This window comes from Primulina tabacum, chromosome 10 (genome assembly GCF_025594145.1).
Source record: "Primulina tabacum isolate GXHZ01 chromosome 10, ASM2559414v2, whole genome shotgun sequence".
Lineage (NCBI taxonomy): Eukaryota > Viridiplantae > Streptophyta > Magnoliopsida > Lamiales > Gesneriaceae > Primulina > Primulina tabacum.
In genome coordinates, this window is record NC_134559.1 from 40,750,517 (window position 1) to 40,766,586 (window position 16,070).

General features: G+C 44.6%; 18 non-coding genes and 1 pseudogene across 18 annotated transcripts; all 19 read left to right on the top strand.

Moving 5' to 3' along the window:
- Positions 1–338: 338 nt before the first annotated feature.
- LOC142514763 (5S ribosomal RNA) lies at positions 339–457 on the top strand. Its single transcript, XR_012810640.1, has one exon. It is a non-coding gene; the product is annotated as a 5S ribosomal RNA (ribosomal RNA).
- Positions 458–1,141: 684 nt separating this feature from the next.
- LOC142507011 (5S ribosomal RNA) lies at positions 1,142–1,260 on the top strand. The gene has a single exon (XR_012805279.1). It is a non-coding gene; the product is annotated as a 5S ribosomal RNA (ribosomal RNA).
- A 683-nt stretch (positions 1,261–1,943) lies between these two features.
- LOC142513586 (5S ribosomal RNA) lies at positions 1,944–2,062 on the top strand. Its single transcript, XR_012809525.1, has one exon. It is a non-coding gene; the product is annotated as a 5S ribosomal RNA (ribosomal RNA).
- Positions 2,063–3,127: 1,065 nt separating this feature from the next.
- On the top strand, positions 3,128–3,246 carry LOC142513028 (5S ribosomal RNA). The gene has a single exon (XR_012808996.1). It is a non-coding gene; the product is annotated as a 5S ribosomal RNA (ribosomal RNA).
- Positions 3,247–3,930: 684 nt separating this feature from the next.
- On the top strand, positions 3,931–4,049 carry LOC142506709 (5S ribosomal RNA). Its single transcript, XR_012804991.1, has one exon. It is a non-coding gene; the product is annotated as a 5S ribosomal RNA (ribosomal RNA).
- A 685-nt stretch (positions 4,050–4,734) lies between these two features.
- LOC142514920 (5S ribosomal RNA) lies at positions 4,735–4,853 on the top strand. The gene has a single exon (XR_012810792.1). It is a non-coding gene; the product is annotated as a 5S ribosomal RNA (ribosomal RNA).
- A 1,066-nt stretch (positions 4,854–5,919) lies between these two features.
- LOC142514637 (5S ribosomal RNA) lies at positions 5,920–6,038 on the top strand. Its single transcript, XR_012810522.1, has one exon. It is a non-coding gene; the product is annotated as a 5S ribosomal RNA (ribosomal RNA).
- Positions 6,039–6,722: 684 nt separating this feature from the next.
- On the top strand, positions 6,723–6,842 carry LOC142515583 (5S ribosomal RNA). Its single transcript, XR_012811420.1, has one exon. It is a non-coding gene; the product is annotated as a 5S ribosomal RNA (ribosomal RNA).
- Positions 6,843–7,525: 683 nt separating this feature from the next.
- On the top strand, positions 7,526–7,644 carry LOC142515712 (5S ribosomal RNA). Its single transcript, XR_012811542.1, has one exon. It is a non-coding gene; the product is annotated as a 5S ribosomal RNA (ribosomal RNA).
- Positions 7,645–8,328: 684 nt separating this feature from the next.
- Positions 8,329–8,450, top strand: LOC142513273 (5S ribosomal RNA). The gene has a single exon (XR_012809228.1). It is a non-coding gene; the product is annotated as a 5S ribosomal RNA (ribosomal RNA).
- Positions 8,451–9,134: 684 nt separating this feature from the next.
- LOC142513241 (5S ribosomal RNA) lies at positions 9,135–9,253 on the top strand. Its single transcript, XR_012809198.1, has one exon. It is a non-coding gene; the product is annotated as a 5S ribosomal RNA (ribosomal RNA).
- Positions 9,254–9,938: 685 nt separating this feature from the next.
- LOC142513274 (5S ribosomal RNA) lies at positions 9,939–10,060 on the top strand. Its single transcript, XR_012809229.1, has one exon. It is a non-coding gene; the product is annotated as a 5S ribosomal RNA (ribosomal RNA).
- Positions 10,061–10,745: 685 nt separating this feature from the next.
- LOC142513252 (5S ribosomal RNA) lies at positions 10,746–10,864 on the top strand. Its single transcript, XR_012809209.1, has one exon. It is a non-coding gene; the product is annotated as a 5S ribosomal RNA (ribosomal RNA).
- A 683-nt stretch (positions 10,865–11,547) lies between these two features.
- Positions 11,548–11,666, top strand: LOC142517414 (5S ribosomal RNA). The gene has a single exon (XR_012813162.1). It is a non-coding gene; the product is annotated as a 5S ribosomal RNA (ribosomal RNA).
- Positions 11,667–12,351: 685 nt separating this feature from the next.
- Positions 12,352–12,470, top strand: LOC142517427 (5S ribosomal RNA). Its single transcript, XR_012813174.1, has one exon. It is a non-coding gene; the product is annotated as a 5S ribosomal RNA (ribosomal RNA).
- Positions 12,471–13,153: 683 nt separating this feature from the next.
- LOC142513264 (5S ribosomal RNA) lies at positions 13,154–13,272 on the top strand. The gene has a single exon (XR_012809220.1). It is a non-coding gene; the product is annotated as a 5S ribosomal RNA (ribosomal RNA).
- Positions 13,273–13,957: 685 nt separating this feature from the next.
- Positions 13,958–14,075, top strand: LOC142515039 (5S ribosomal RNA). The gene has a single exon (XR_012810905.1). It is a non-coding gene; the product is annotated as a 5S ribosomal RNA (ribosomal RNA).
- A 684-nt stretch (positions 14,076–14,759) lies between these two features.
- Positions 14,760–14,878, top strand: LOC142517439 (5S ribosomal RNA). The gene has a single exon (XR_012813185.1). It is a non-coding gene; the product is annotated as a 5S ribosomal RNA (ribosomal RNA).
- Positions 14,879–15,562: 684 nt separating this feature from the next.
- On the top strand, positions 15,563–15,680 carry LOC142512425 (5S ribosomal RNA; annotated as a pseudogene).
- The last annotated feature ends 390 nt before the right edge of the window (positions 15,681–16,070 follow it).

Here is a 16,070-nt window from a genome sequence, read left to right on the forward strand (position 1 = left end):
TCGTTATTTTCCTTGTTCTTATTTTTTTTTCTATTTTCTTCGAACATTTATCGATTTTTGTTGTCGTGAACCGGTTCTGTGCGGAAGGGTATGACGCAGATTACTCCGGAGACGGTTAACTCATTAAAAACAATTATTTCGACTGTTTTATCCATAATTTACGTAAACGGTCGCGACACGAGGTCTTCCCAGGGAGGTCACCCATCCTAGCTCTGCAATCGCGCCAGAACGCTTAACTTCATGGTTATGATTGGGCGAGAGCAGTGCCGCGTGTTGTCCATCGCCGCCCGCTCCACACGTACTCGAGAGATATAAGAATAAACATCCCACTCAATGTCAGGTGCGATCATACCAGCACTAATCCACCGGATCCCATTAGAACTCCGAAGTTAAGCGTGCTTGGGCGAGAGCAGTACTAGGATGGCTTACCTCCTGGGAAGTCCTCGTGTTGCACCCCTTTTCGTGTTTTTCTATTTTTGATTACTTGTTGACAGACGATTTTCGGCTCAAATAATCTGAATCTCGATTGGGACCAGATAAGACATGTGAAATGAAAGTAGCTCGGGCACTGCCGGATTTGGACAAAATTGTAGGCTAATTTGATTGTAAACGGGCAAACGGACGAGACACATTTCTACGCAATGAGCTGACGAGATTTTAGCCGAAATCCTTCTCTAAGACCCTCTAATTTGCGATTTACCTCTTCTCTTAAGCTTTTGTTTCCTCGAGAAATCCGCTTAGGAAGTTCGAAATTCGATTCCGGTTCCATTTTATCGTATCCCAGGCATAATAATAGCTTTACATTCGTTATTTCCTTCTTCTTATTTTTTTTTCTATTTTCTGGGAACATTTATCGATTTTTGTTGTCGTGAGCCGGTTCTGTGCGGAAGGGTATGACGCAGATTACTCCGGATACGGTTAACTCATTAAAAACAATTATTTCGACTGGTTTAACCATAATTTACGTAACCGGTCGCGACACGAGGTCTTCCCAGGGAGGTCACCCATCCTAGCTCTGCCATCGCGCCAGAACGCTTAACTTCATGGTTATGATTGGGCGAGAGCAGTGTCGCGTGTTGTCCATCGCCGCTTGCTCCACACGTACTCGAGGGATATAAGAATAAACATCCCACTCAATGTCGGGTGCGATCATACCAGCACTAATGCCATGGATCCCATCAGAACTCCGAAGTTAAGCGTGCTTGGACGAGAGCAGTACTAGGATCGGTGACCTTCTGGGAAGTCCTCGTGTTGCACCCCTTTTCTTGTTTTTCTATTTTTGATTATTTGTTGACAGACGATTTTCGGCTCAAATCATCTGAATCTCGATCGAGACTAGATAAGACATGTGAAATGAAAGTAGCTCGGACACTGCCAGATTTGGACAAAATTGTAGGCTAATTTGATTGTAAACGGGCAAACGGAGGAGACACATTACTACGCAATGAGCTGACGAGATTTTAGACAAAATCCTTCTCTAAGACCCTCTAATTTGCGATTACCTCTTCTCTTAAGCTTTCGTTTCCTCGAGAAATCCGCTTAGGAAGTTCGAAATTCGATTCCGGTTCCATTTTATCGTATCCCAAGCATAATAATAGCTTTACATTCGTTATTTCCTTCTTCTTATCTTTTTTTCTATTTTCTGGGAACATTTATCGATTTTTGTTGTCGTGAGCCGGTTCTGTGCGGATGGGTATGACGCAGATTACTCCGGAGACGGTTAACTCATTAAAAACAATTATTTCGACTGTTTTAACCATAATTTACGTAACCGGTCGCGACACGAGGTTTTCGCAGGGAGGTCAGCCATCCTAGCTCTGCCATCACGCCAGAACGCTTAACTTCATGGTTATGATGGGGCGAAAGCAGTGCCGCGTGTTGTCCATCGCCGCCCGCTCCACACGTACTCGAGGGATATAAGAATAAACATCCCACTCAATGTCGGGTGCGATCATACCAGCACTAATGCACCGGATCCCAACAGAACTCCGAAGTTAAGCGTGCTTGGGCGAGAGCAGTACTAGGATGGGTGACCCCCTGGAAAGTCCTCGTGTTGCACCCTTTTTCGTGTTTTTCTATTTTTGATTACTTGTTGACAAACGATTTTCGGTTCAAATCATCTGAATCTCGATCGGGACCAGATAAGACATGTGAAATGAAAGTAGCTCGGGCACTGCCGGATTTGGACAAAATTGTAGGCTAATTTGATTGTAAACGGGCAAACGGACGAGACTCATTACTACGCAATGAGCTGGCGAGATTTTAGCCGAATTCCTTCTCTAAGACCCTCTAATTTGCTTTTTACCGCTTCTGTTAAGCTTTCGCTTCCTCGAGAAATCCGCTTAGGAAGTTCGAAATTCGATTCCAGTTCCATTTTATCGTATCTCAGGCATAATAATAGCTTTACATCGTTATTTACCCCTAGGTTGTCCTCGTGTTTCACCCCTTTTCGTGTTTTTCTATTTTGATTACTTGTTGAAAGACGATTTTCGGCTCAAATCATCTGAATCTCGATCGGGACCAGATAAGACATGTGAAATGAAAGTAGCTCGGGCACTGCCGGATTTGGACAAAATTGTGGCCTAATTTGATTGTAAACGGGCAACAGACGAGATTCATTACTACGCAATGAGCTGACGAGATTTTAGCCGAATTCCTTCTCTAAGACCCTCTAATTTGCTATTTACCGCTTCTGTTAAGCTTTCGTTTCCTCGAGAAATCCGCTTAGGAAGTTCGAAATTCGATTCCGGTTCCATTTTATCGTATCCCAGACATAATAATAGCTTTACATTCGTTATTTCCTTCTTCTTATTTTTTTTTCTATTTTCTGGGAACGTTTATCGATTTTTGTTGTCGTGAGCCGGTTCTGTGCGGAAGGGTATGACGCAGATTACTCCGGAGGCGGTTAACTCATTAAAAACAATTATTTCGACTGTTTTATCCATAATTTACTTAAACGATCGCGACACGAGGTCTTCCCAGGGAGGTCACCCATCCTAGCTCTACCATCGCGCCATAACGCTTAACTTCATGGTTATGATTGGGCGAGAGCAGTGCCGCGTGTTGTCCATCGCCGCCCGCTCCACACGTACTCGAGGGATATAAGAATAAACATCCCACTCAATGTGGGTGCGATCATACCAGCACTAATGCACCGGATCCCATCAGAATTCCGAAGTTAAGCGTGCTTGGGCGTGAGCAGTACTAGGATGGGTGACCCCCAGGGAAGTCCTCGTGTTGCACCCCTTTTCGTGTTTTTCTATTTTTGATTACTTGTTGACAGACGATTTTCGGCTCAAATCATCTGAATCTCGATCGGGACCAGATAAGACATGTGAAATGAAAGTAGCTCGGGCACTGCCGGATTTGGACAAAATTGTAGGCTAATTTGATTGTAAACGGGCAAACGGACGAGACTCATTACTACGCAATGAGCTGACGAGATTTTAGCCGAATTCCTTCTCTAAGACCCTTTATTTTGCGATTTACCGCTTCTGTTAAGCTTTCGTTTCCTCGAGAAATCCGCTTAGGAAGTTCGAAATTCGATTCCGGTTCCATTTTATCGTATCTCAGGCATAATAATAGCTTTACATTCGTTATTTTCTTCTTCTTATTTTTTTTTCTAATTTCTGGGAACATTTATCGATTTTTGTTGTCGTGAGCCGGTTCTGTGCGGAAGGGTATGACGCAGATTACTCCAGAGACGGTTAACTCATTAAAAACAGTTATTTCGACTGTTTTATCCATAATTTACGTAAACGGTCGCGACACGAGGTCTTCCCAGGGAGGTCACCCATCCTAGCTCTGCCATCGCGCAAGAACGCTTAACTTCATGGTTATGATTGGGCGAGAGCAGTGCCGCGTGTTGTCCATCGCCGCTTGCTCCACACGTACTCGAGGGATATAAGAATAAACATCCCACTCAATGTCGGGTGCGATCATACCAGCACTAATGCCATGGATCCCATCAGAACTCCGAAGTTAAGCGTGCTTGGACGAGAGCAGTACTAGGATCGGTGACCTCCTGGGAAGTCCTCGTGTTGCACCCTTTTTCTTGTTTTTCTATTTTTGATTACTTGTTGACAGACGATTTTCGGCTCAAATCATCTGAATCTCGATCGAGACCAGATAAGACATGTGAAATGAAAGTAGCTCGGGCACTGCCGGATTTGGACAAAATTGTAGGCTAATTTGTTTGTAAACGGGCAAACGGACGAGACACATTACTACGCAATGAGCTGACGAGATTTTAGCCGAAATCCTTCTCTAAGACCCTCTAATTTGCGATTTACCTCTTCTCTTAAGCTTTCGTTTCCTCGAGAAATCCTCTTAGGAAGTTCGAAATTCGATTCCGGTTCCATTTTATCGTATACCAAGCATAATAATAGCTTTACATTCGTTATTTCCTTCTTCTTATTTTTTTTTTCTATTTTCTGGGAACATTTATCGATTTTTGTTGTCGTGAGCCGGTTCTGTGTGGATGGGTATGACGCAGACTACTCCGGAGACGGTTAACTCATTAAAAACAATTATTTCGACTGTTTTAACCATAATTTACGTAACCGGTCGCGGCATGAGGTCTCTCCAGGGAGGTCACCCATCCTAGCTCTGCCATCGCGCCAGAACGCTTAACTTCATGGTTATGATAGGGCGAGAGCAGTGCCGCGTGTTGTCCATCGTCGCCCGCTCCACACGTACTCGAGGGATATTAGAATAAACATCCCACTCAATGTCGGGTGCGATCATACCAGCACTAATGCACCGGATCCCAACAGAACTCCGAAGTTAAGCGTGCTTGGGCAAGAGCAGTACTAGGATGGGTGACCCCCTGGAAAGTCCTCGTGTTGCACCCTTTATCGTGTTTTTCTATTTTTGATTACTTGTTGACAAACGATTTTCGGCTCAAATCATCTGAATCTCGATCTGGACCAGATAAGACATGTGAAATGAAAGTAGCTCGGGCACTGCCGGATTTGGACAAAATTGTAGGCTAATTTGATTGTAAACGGGTAAACGGACGAGACTCATTACTACGCAATGAGCTGACGAGATTTTAGACGAATTCCTTCTCTAAACCCTCTAATTTTCGATTTACCGCTTCTGTTAAGCTTTCGCTTCCTAGAGAAATCCGCTCAGGAAGTTCGAAATTCGATTCCAGTTCCATTTTATCGTATCCTAGGCATAATAATAGCTTTACATCGTTATTTACCCCTAGGTTGTCTTCGTGTTTCACCCCTTTTCGTGGTTTTCTATTTTTGATTACTTGTTGACAGACGATTTTCGGCTCAAATCATCTGAATCTCGATCGGGACAAGATAAGACATGTGAAATGAAAGTAGCTCGGGCACTGCCGAATTTGGACAAAATTGTGGGCTAATTTGGTTGTAAACGGGCAACGGACGAGATTCATTACTACGCAATGAGCTGACGAGATTTTAGCCGAATTTCTTCTCTAAGACCCTCTAATTTGCGATTTACCGCTTCTATTAAGCTTTCGTTTCCTCGAGAAATCCGCTTAGGAAGTTCGAAATTCGATTCCGGTTCCATTTTATCGTATCCCAGGCATAATAATAGCTTTACATTCGTTATTTCCTTCTTCTTATTTTTTTTTCTATTTTCTGGGAACGTTTATCGATTTTTGTTGTCGTGAGCCGGTTCTGTGCGGAAGGGTATGACGCAGATTACTCCGGAGAAGGTTAACACATTAAAAACAATTAATTCAACTGTTTTATCCATAATTCACGTAAACGATCGCGACACGAGGTCTTCCCAGGGAGGTCACCCATCCTAGCTCTGCCATCGCGCCAGAACGCTTAACTTCATGGTTATGATTGGGCGAGAGCAGTGCCGCGTGTTGTCCATCGCCGCCCGCTCCACACGTACTCGAGGGATATAAGAATAAACATCCCACTCAATGTCGGGTGCGATCATACCAGCACTAATGCACCGGATCCAATCAGAACTCCGAAGTTTAGCGTGCTTGGGCGAGAGCAGTACTAGGGTGGGTGACCCCCTGGGAAGTCCTCGTGTTGCACCCTTTTTCGTGTTTTTCTATTTTTGATTACTTGTTGACAGACGATTTTCGGCTCAAATCATCTGAATCTCGATCGGTACCAGATAAGACATGTGAAATAAAAGTAGCTCGGGCACTGCCGGATTTGGACAAAATTGTAGGCTAATTTGATTGTAAACGGGCAAACGGACGAGACTTATTTCTACGCAATGAGCTGACGAGATTTTAGCCGAATTCCTTCTCTAAGACCCTCTAATTTGCGATTTACCGCTTCTGTTAAGCTTTCGTTTCCTCGAGAAATCTGCTTAGGAAGTTCGAAATTCGATTCCGGTTCCATTTTATCGTATCCCAGGCATAATAATAGCTTTACATTCGTTATTTCCTTCTTCTTATTTTTTTTTCTATTTTCTAGGAACATTTATCGATTTTTGTTGTCGTGAGCCGGTTCTGTGCGGAAGGGTATGACGCAGATTACTCCGGAGACGGTTAACTCATTAAAAACAATTATTTCGACTGTTTTATCCATAATTTACGTAAACGGTCGCGACACGAGGTCTTCCCAGGGAGGTCACCCATCCTACCTCTGCCATCGCGCCAGAACGCTTAACTTCTTGGTTATGATTGGGCGAGAGCAGTGCCGCGTGTTGTCCATCGCCGCCCGCTCCACACGTACTCGAGGGATATAAGAATAAACATCCCACTCAATGTCGGGTGCGATCATACCAGCACTAATGCCACTGGATCCCATCAGAACTCCGAAGTTAAGCGTGCTTGGACGAGAGCAGTACTAGGATGGGTGACCCCCTAGGAAGTCCTCGTGTTGCACCCCTTTTCGTGTTTTTCTATTTTTGATTACTTGTTGACAGACGATTTTCGGCTCAAATCATCTGAATCTCGATCGGGACCAGATAAGACATGTGAAATGAAAGTAGCTCGGGCACTGCCAGATTTGGACAAAATTGTAGGCTAATTTGATTGTAAACGGGCAAACGGACGAGACTCATTACTACGCAATGAGCTGACGAGATTTTAGCCGAATTCCTTCTCTAAGACCCTCTAATTTGCGATTAACGCTTCTGTTAAGCTTTCGTTTCCTCGAGAAATCCGCTTAGGAAGTTCGAAATTCGATTCCGGTTCCATTTTATCGTATCCCAGGCATAATAATAGATTTACATTCGTTATTTCCTTCTTCTTATTTTTTTTTCTATTTTCTAGGAACATTTATCGATTTTTGTTGTCGTGAGCCGGTTCTGTGCGGAAGGGTATGACGCAGATTACTCCGGAGACGGTTAACTCATTAAAAACAATTATTTCGACTGTTTTATCCATAATTTACGTAAACGGTCGCGACACGAGGTCTTCCCAGTGAGGTCACCCATCATACCTCTGCCATCGCGCCAGAACGCTTAACTTCATGGTTATGATTGGGCGAGAGCAGTGCCGCGTGTTGTCCATCGCCGCCCGCTCCACACGTACTCGAGGGATATAAGAATAAACATCCCACTCAATGTCGGGTGCGATCATACCAGCACTAATGCCATGGATCCCATCAGAACTCCGAAGTTAAGCGTGCTTGGGCGAGAGCAGTACTAGAATGGGTGACCCCCTAGGAAGTCCTCGTGTTGCACCCCTTTTCGTGTTTTTCTATTTTTGATTACTTGTTGACAGACGATTTTCGGCTCAAATCATCTGAATCTCGATCGAGACCAGATAAGACATGTGAAATGAAAGTAGCTCGGGCACTGCCGGATTTGGACAAAATTGTAGGCTAATTTGATTGTAAATGGGCAAACGGACGAGACACATTACTACGCAATGAGCTGACGAGATTTTAGCCGAATTCCTTCTCTAAGACCCTCTAATTTGCGATTTACCGCTTCTCTTAAGCTTTCGTTTCCACGAGAAATCCGCTTAGGAAGTTCGAAATTCGATTCCGGTTCCATTTTATCGTATCCCAGGCATAATAATAGCTTTACATTCGTTATTTCCTTCTTCTTATTTTTTTTTTCTATTTTCTGGGAACATTTATCGATTTTTGTTGTCCTGAGCCGGTTCTGTGCGGAAGGGTATGACGCAGATTACTCCGGAGACGGTTAACTCATTAAAAACAATTATTTCGACTGTTTTATCCATATTTCCGTAAACGGTCGCGACACGAGGTCTTCCCAGGGAGGTCACCCATCCTAGCTCTGCCATCGTGCCAGAACGCTTAACTTCATGGTTATGATTGGGCGAGAGCAGTGCCGCGTGTTGTCCATCGCCGCCCGCTCCACACGTACTCGAGGGATATAAGAATAAACATCCCACTCAATGTCGGGTGCGATCATACCAGCACTAATGCACCGGATCCCATCAGAACTCCGAAGTTAAGCAGCGTGCTTGGGCGAGAGCAGTACTAGGATGGGTGACCCCCTGGGAAGTCCTCGTGTTGCACCCCTTTTCGTGTTTTTCTATTTTTGATTACTTGTTGACAGACGATTTTCGGCTCAAATCATCTGAATCTCGATCGGGACCAGATAAGACATGTGAAATGAAAGTAGCTCGGGCACTGCCGGATTTGGACAAAATTGTAGGCTAATTTGATTGTAAACGGGCAAACGGACGAGACTCATTACTACGCAATGAGCTGACGAGATTTTAGCCGAATTCCTTCTCTAAGACCCTCTAATTTGCGATTTACCGCTTCTGTTAAGCTTTCGTTTCCTCGAGAAATCCGCTTAGGAAGTTCGAAATTCGATTCCGGTTCCATTTTATCGTATCCCAGGCATAATAATAGCTTTACATTCGTTATTTCCTTCTTCTTATTTTTTTTTCTATTTTCTGGGAACATTTATCGATTTTTGTTGTCGTGAGCCGGTTCTGTGCGGAAGGGTATGACGCAGATTACTCCGGAGACGGTTAACTCATTAAAAACAATTATTTCGACTGTTTTATCCATAATTTACGTAAACGGTCGCGACACGAGGTCTTCCCAGGGAGGTCACCCATCCTACCTCTGCCATCGCGCCAGAACGCTTAACTTCATGGTTATGATTGGGCGAGAGCAGTGCCGCGTGTTGTCCATCGCCGCCCGCTCCACACGTACTCGAGGGATATAAGAATAAACATCCCACTCAATGTCGGGTGCGATCATACCAGCACTAATGCACCGGATCCCATCAGAACTCCGAAGTTAAGCGTGCTTGGGCGAGAGCAGTACTAGGATGGGTGACCCCCTGGGAAGTCCTCGTGTTGCACCCCTTTTCGTGTTTTTCTATTTTTGATTACTTGTTGACAGACGATTTTCGGCTCAAATCATCTGAATCTCGATCGGGACCAGATAAGACATGTGAAATGAAAGTAGCTCGGGCACTGCCGGATTTGGACAAAATTGTAGGCTAATTTGATTGTAAACGGGCAAACGGACGAGACTCATTACTACGCAATGAGCTGACGAGATTTTAGCCGAATTCCTTCTCTAAGACCCTCTAATTTGCGATTTACCGCTTCTGTTAAGCTTTCGTTTCCTCGAGAAATCCGCTTAGGAAGTTCGAAATTCGATTCCGGTTCCATTTTATCGTATCCCAGGCATAATAATAGCTTTACATTCGTTATTTCCTTCTTCTTATTTTTTTTTCTATTTTCTGGGAACATTTATCGATTTTTGTTGTCGTGAGCCGGTTCTGTGCGGAAGGGTATGACGCAGATTACTCCGGAGACGGTTAACTCATTAAAAACAATTATTTCGACTGTTTTATCCATTAATTTACGTAAACGGTCGCGACACGAGGTCTTCCCAGGGAGGTCACCCATCCTAGCTCTGCCATCGCGCCAGAACGCTTAACTTCATGGTTATGATTGGGCGAGAGCAGTGCCGCGTGTTGTCCATCGCCGCCCGCTCCACACGTACTCGAGGGATATAAGAATAAACATCCCACTCAATGTCGGGTGCGATCATACCAGCACTAATGCACCGGATCCCATCAGAACTCCGAAGTTAAGCAGCGTGCTTGGGCGAGAGCAGTACTAGGATGGGTGACCCCCTGGGAAGTCCTCGTGTTGCACCCCTTTTCGTGTTTTTCTATTTTTGATTACTTGTTGACAGACGATTTTCGGCTCAAATCATCTGAATCTCGATCGGGACCAGATAAGACATGTGAAATGAAAGTAGCTCGGGCACTGCCGGATTTGGACAAAATTGTAGGCTAATTTGATTGTAAACGGGCAAACGGACGAGACTCATTACTACGCAATGAGCTGACGAGATTTTAGCCGAATTCCTTCTCTAAGACCCTCTAATTTGCGATTTACCGCTTCTGTTAAGCTTTCGTTTCCTCGAGAAATCCGCTTAGGAAGTTCGAAATTCGATTCCGGTTCCATTTTATCGTATCCCAGGCATAATAATAGCTTTACATTCGTTATTTCCTTCTTCTTATTTTTTTTTCTATTTTCTGGGAACATTTATCGATTTTTGTTGTCGTGAGCCGGTTCTGTGCGGAAGGGTATGACGCAGATTACTCCGGAGACGGTTAACTCATTAAAAACAATTATTTCGACTGTTTTATCCATAATTTACGTAAACGGTCGCGACACGAGGTCTTCCCAGGGAGGTCACCCATCCTAGCCTCTGCCATCGCGCCAGAACGCTTAACTTCATGGTTATGATTGGGCGAGAGCAGTGCCGCGTGTTGTCCATCGCCGCCCGCTCCACACGTACTCGAGGGATATAAGAATAAACATCCCACTCAATGTCGGGTGCGATCATACCAGCACTAATGCACCGGATCCCATCAGAACTCCGAAGTTAAGCGTGCTTGGGCGAGAGCAGTACTAGGATGGGTGACCCCCTGGGAAGTCCTCGTGTTGCACCCCTTTTCGTGTTTTTCTATTTTTGATTACTTGTTGACAGACGATTTTCGGCTCAAATCATCTGAATCTCGATCGGGACCAGATAAGACATGTGAAATGAAAGTAGCTCGGGCACTGCCGGATTTGGACAAAATTGTAGGCTAATTTGATTGTAAACGGGCAAACGGACGAGAATCATTACTACGCAGTGAGCTGACGAGATTTTAGCGAAATTCCTTCTCTAAGACCCTCTAATTTGCGATTTACCGCTTCTGTTAAGCTTTCGTTTCCTCGAGAAATCCGCTTAGGAAGTTCGAAATTCGATTCCGGTTCCATTTTATCGTATCCCAGGCATAATAATAGCTTTAAATTCGTTATTTCCTTCTTCTTATTTTTTTTCTATTTTCTGGCAACATTTATCGATTTTTGTTGTCGTGAGCCGGTTCTGTGCGGAAGGGTATGACGCAGATTACTCCGGAGACGGTTAACTCATTAAAAACAATTATTTCGACTGTTTTATCCATAATTTACGTAAACGGTCGCGACACGAGGTCTTCCCAGGGAGGTCACCCATCCTAGCTCTGCCATCGCGCCAGAACGCTTAACTTCATGGTTATGATTGGGCGAGAGCAGTGCCGCGTGTTGTCCATCGCCGCCCGCTCCACACGTACTCGAGGGATATAAGAATAAACATCCCACTCAATGTCGGGTGCGATCATACCAGCACTAATGCACCGGATCCCATCAGAACTCCGAAGTTAAGCGTGCTTGGGCGAGAGCAGTACTAGGATGGGTGACCCCCTGGGAAGTCCTCGTGTTGCACCCTTTTTCGTGTTTTTTCTATTTTTGATTACTTGTTGACAGACGATTTTCGGCTCAAATCATCTGAATCTCGATCGGGACCAGATAAGACATGTGAAATGAAAGTAGCTCGGGCACTGCCGGATTTGGACAAATTGTAGGCTAATTTGATTGTAAACGGGCAAACGGACGAGACTCATTACTACGCAATGAGCTGACGAGATTTTAGCCGAATTCCTTCTCTAAGACCCTCTAATTTGCGATTTACCGCTTCTGTTAAGCTTTCGTTTCCTCGAGAAATCCGCTTAGGAAGTTCGAAATTCGATTCCGGTTCCATTTTATCGTATCCCAGGCATAATAATAGCTTTACATTCGTTATTTCCTTCTTCTTATTTTTTTTTTCTATTTTCTGGGAACATTTATCGATTTTTGTTGTCGTGAGCCGGTTCTGTGCGGAAGGGTATGACGCAGATTACTCCGGAGACGGTTAACTCATTAAAAACAATTATTTCGACTGTTTTATCCATAATTTACGTAAACGGTCGCGACACGAGGTCTTCCCAGGGAGGTCACCCATCCTAGCTCTGCCATCGCGCCAGAACGCTTAACTTCATGGTTATGATTGGGCGAGAGCAGTGCCGCGTGTTGTCCATCGCCGCCCGCTCCACACGTACTCGAGGGATATAAGAATAAACATCCCACTCAATGTCGGGTGCGATCATACCAGCACTAATGCACCGGATCCCATCAGAACTCCGAAGTTAAGCGTGCTTGGGCGAGAGCAGTACTAGGATGGGTGACCCCCTGGGAAGTCCTCGTGTTGCACCCTTTTTCGTGTTTTTCTATTTTTGATTACTTGTTGACAGACGATTTTCGGCTCAAATCATCTGAATCTCGATCGGGACCAGATAAGACATGTGAAATGAAAGTAGCTCGGGCACTGCCGGATTTGGACAAAATTGTAGGCTAATTTGATTGTAAACGGGCAAACGGACGAGACTCATTACTACGCAATGAGCTGACGAGATTTTAGCCGAATTCCTTCTCTAAGACCCTCTAATTTGCGATTTACCGCTTCTGTTAAGCTTTCGTTTCCTCGAGAAATCCGCTTAGGAAGTTCGAAATTCGATTCCGGTTCCATTTTATCGTATCCCAGGCATAATAATAGCTTTACATTCGTTATTTCCTTCTTCTTATTTTTTTTTCTATTTTCTGGGAACATTTATCGATTTTTGTTGTCGTGAGCCGGTTCTGTGCGGAAGGGTATGACGCAGATTACTCCGGAGACGGTTAACTCATTAAAAACAATTATTTCGACTGTTTTATCCATAATTTACGTAACGATCGCGACACGAGGTCTTCCCAGGGAGGTCACCCATCCTAGCTCTGCCATCGCGCCAGAACGCTTAACTTCATGGTTATGATTGGGCGAGAGCAGTGCCGCGTGTTGTCCATCGCCGCCCGCTCCACACGTACTCGAGGGATATAAGAATAAACATCCCACTCAATGTCGGGTGCGATCATACCAGCACTAATGCACCGGATCCCATCAGAACTCCGAAGTTAAGCGTGCTTGGGCGAGAGCAGTACTAGGATGGGTGACCCCCTGGGAAGTCCTCGTGTTGCACCCCTTTTTCGTGTTTTTCTATTTTTGATTACTTGTTGACAGACGATTTTCGGCTCAAATCATCTGAATCTCGATCGGGACCAGATAAGACATGTGAAATGAAAGTAGCTCGGGCACTGCCGGATTTGGACAAAATTGTAGGCTAATTTGATTGTAAACGGGCAAACGGACGAGACTCATTACTACGCAATGAGCTGACGAGATTTTAGCCGAATTCCTTCTCTAAGACCCTCTAATTTGCGATTTACCGCTTCTGTTAAGCTTTCGTTTCCTCGAGAAATCCGCTTAGGAAGTTCGAAATTCGATTCCGGTTCCATTTTATCGTATCCCAGGCATAATAATAGCTTTACATTCGTTATTTCCTTCTTCTTATTTTTTTTTCTATTTTCTGGGAACATTTATCGATTTTTGTTGTCGTGAGCCGGTTCTGTGCGGAAGGGTATGACGCAGATTACTCCGGAGACGGTTAACTCATTAAAAACAATTATTTCGACTGTTTTATCCATAATTTACGTAAACGGTCGCGACACGAGGTCTTCCCAGGGAGGTCACCCATCCTACCTCTGCCATCGCGCCAGAACGCTTAACTTCATGGTTATGATTGGGCGAGAGCAGTGCCGCGTGTTGTCCATCGCCGCCCGCTCCACACGTACTCGAGGGATATAAGAATAAACATCCCACTCAATGTCGGGTGCGATCATACCAGCACTAATGCACCGGATCCATCAGAACTCCGAAGTTAAGCGTGCTTGGGCGAGAGCAGTACTAGGATGGGTGACCCCCTGGGAAGTCCTCGTGTTGCACCACTTTTCGTGTTTTTCTATTTTTGATTACTTGTTGACAGACGATTTTCGGCTCAAATCATCTGAATCTCGATCGGGACCAGATAAGACATGTGAAATGAAAGTAGCTCGGGCACTGCCGGATTTGGACAAAATTGTAGGCTAATTTGATTGTAAACGGGCAAACGGACGAGACTCATTACTACGCAATGAGCTGACGAGATTTTAGCCGAATTCCTTCTCTAAGACCCTCTAATTTGCGATTTACCGCTTCTGTTAAGCTTTCGTTTCCTCGAGAAATCCGCTTAGGAAGTTCGAAATTCGATTCCGGTTCCATTTTATCGTATCCCAGGCATAATAATAGCTTTACATTCGTTATTTCCTTCTTCTTATTTTTTTTTCTATTTTCTGGGAACATTTATCGATTTTTGTTGTCGTGAGCCGGTTCTGTGCGGAAGGGTATGACGCAGATTACTCCGGAGACGGTTAACTCATTAAAAACAATTATTTCGACTGTTTTATCCATAATTTACGTAAACGGTCGCGACACGAGGTCTTCCCAGGGAGGTCACCCATCCTAGCTCTGCCATCGCGCCAGAACGCTTAACTTCATGGTTATGATTGGGCGAGAGCAGTGCCGCGTGTTGTCCATCGCCGCCCGCTCCACACGTACTCGAGGGATATAAGAATAAACATCCCACTCAATGTCGGGTGCGATCATACCAGCACTAATGCACCGGATCCCATCAGAACTCCGAAGTTAAGCGTGCTTGGGCGAGAGCAGTACTAGGATGGGTGACCCCCTGGGAAGTCCTCGTGTTGCACCCTTTTTCGTGTTTTTCTATTTTTGATTACTTGTTGACAGACGATTTTCGGCTCAAATCATCTGAATCTCGATCGGGACCAGATAAGACATGTGAAATGAAAGTAGCTCGGGCACTGCCGGATTTGGACAAAATTGTAGGCTAATTTGATTGTAACGGGCAAACGGACGAGACTCATTACTACGCAATGAGCTGACGAGATTTTAGCCGAATTCCTTCTCTAAGACCCTCTAATTTGCGATTTACCGCTTCTGTTAAGCTTTCGTTTCCTCGAGAAATCCGCTTAGGAAGTTCGAAATTCGATTCCGGTTCCATTTTATCGTATCCCAGGCATAATAATAGCTTTACATTCGTTATTTCCTTCTTCTATTTTTTTTTCTATTTTCTGGGAACATTTATCGATTTTTGTTGTCGTGAGCCGGTTCTGTGCGGAAGGGTATGACGCAGATACTCCGGCGACGGTTAACTCATTAAAAACAATTATTTCGACTGTTTTATCCATAATTTACGGTAAACGGTCGCGACACGAGGTCTTCCCAGGGAGGTCACCCATCCTAGCTCTGCCATCGCGCCAGAACGCTTAACTTCGTGGTTATGATGGGCGAGGCGAAGTGCCGCGTGTTGTCCATCGCCGGCCCGCTCCACACGTACTCGAGGGATATAAGAATCAAACATCCCACTCAATGTCGGGTGCGATCTTACTACGCACAATGCACCGGATCCCATCAGAACTCCGAAGTTCAAGCGTGCTTGGAGCGAGAGTACTAGGATGGGTGACCCCCTGGGAAGTCCTCGTTTTGCAACCCTTTTCGTGTTTTTCTATTTTAGATTACTTGTTGCAGACGATTTTCGGCTCAAATCATCTGAATCTCGATCGGACCAGATAAGACATGTGAAATGAAAGTAGCTCGGCACTGCCGGATTTGGACAAATTGTAGGCTAAATTGTCAAACGTACGACGAGACTCATTACAATGCAATGAGCTTACGAGATTTTAGCCGAATTCCTTCTCTAAGACCCTCTAATTTTGCATTTACCGCTTTGTTAAGCTTTCGTTTCCTCGAGAAATCCGTTAGGAAAGTTCGAAATTCGATTCCGGTTCCATTTATCGTATCCCAGGCAATAATAGCTTTACATTCGTTATTTCCTTCTTCTTATTTTTTTTCTATTTTCTGGGAACATTTATCGATTTTTGT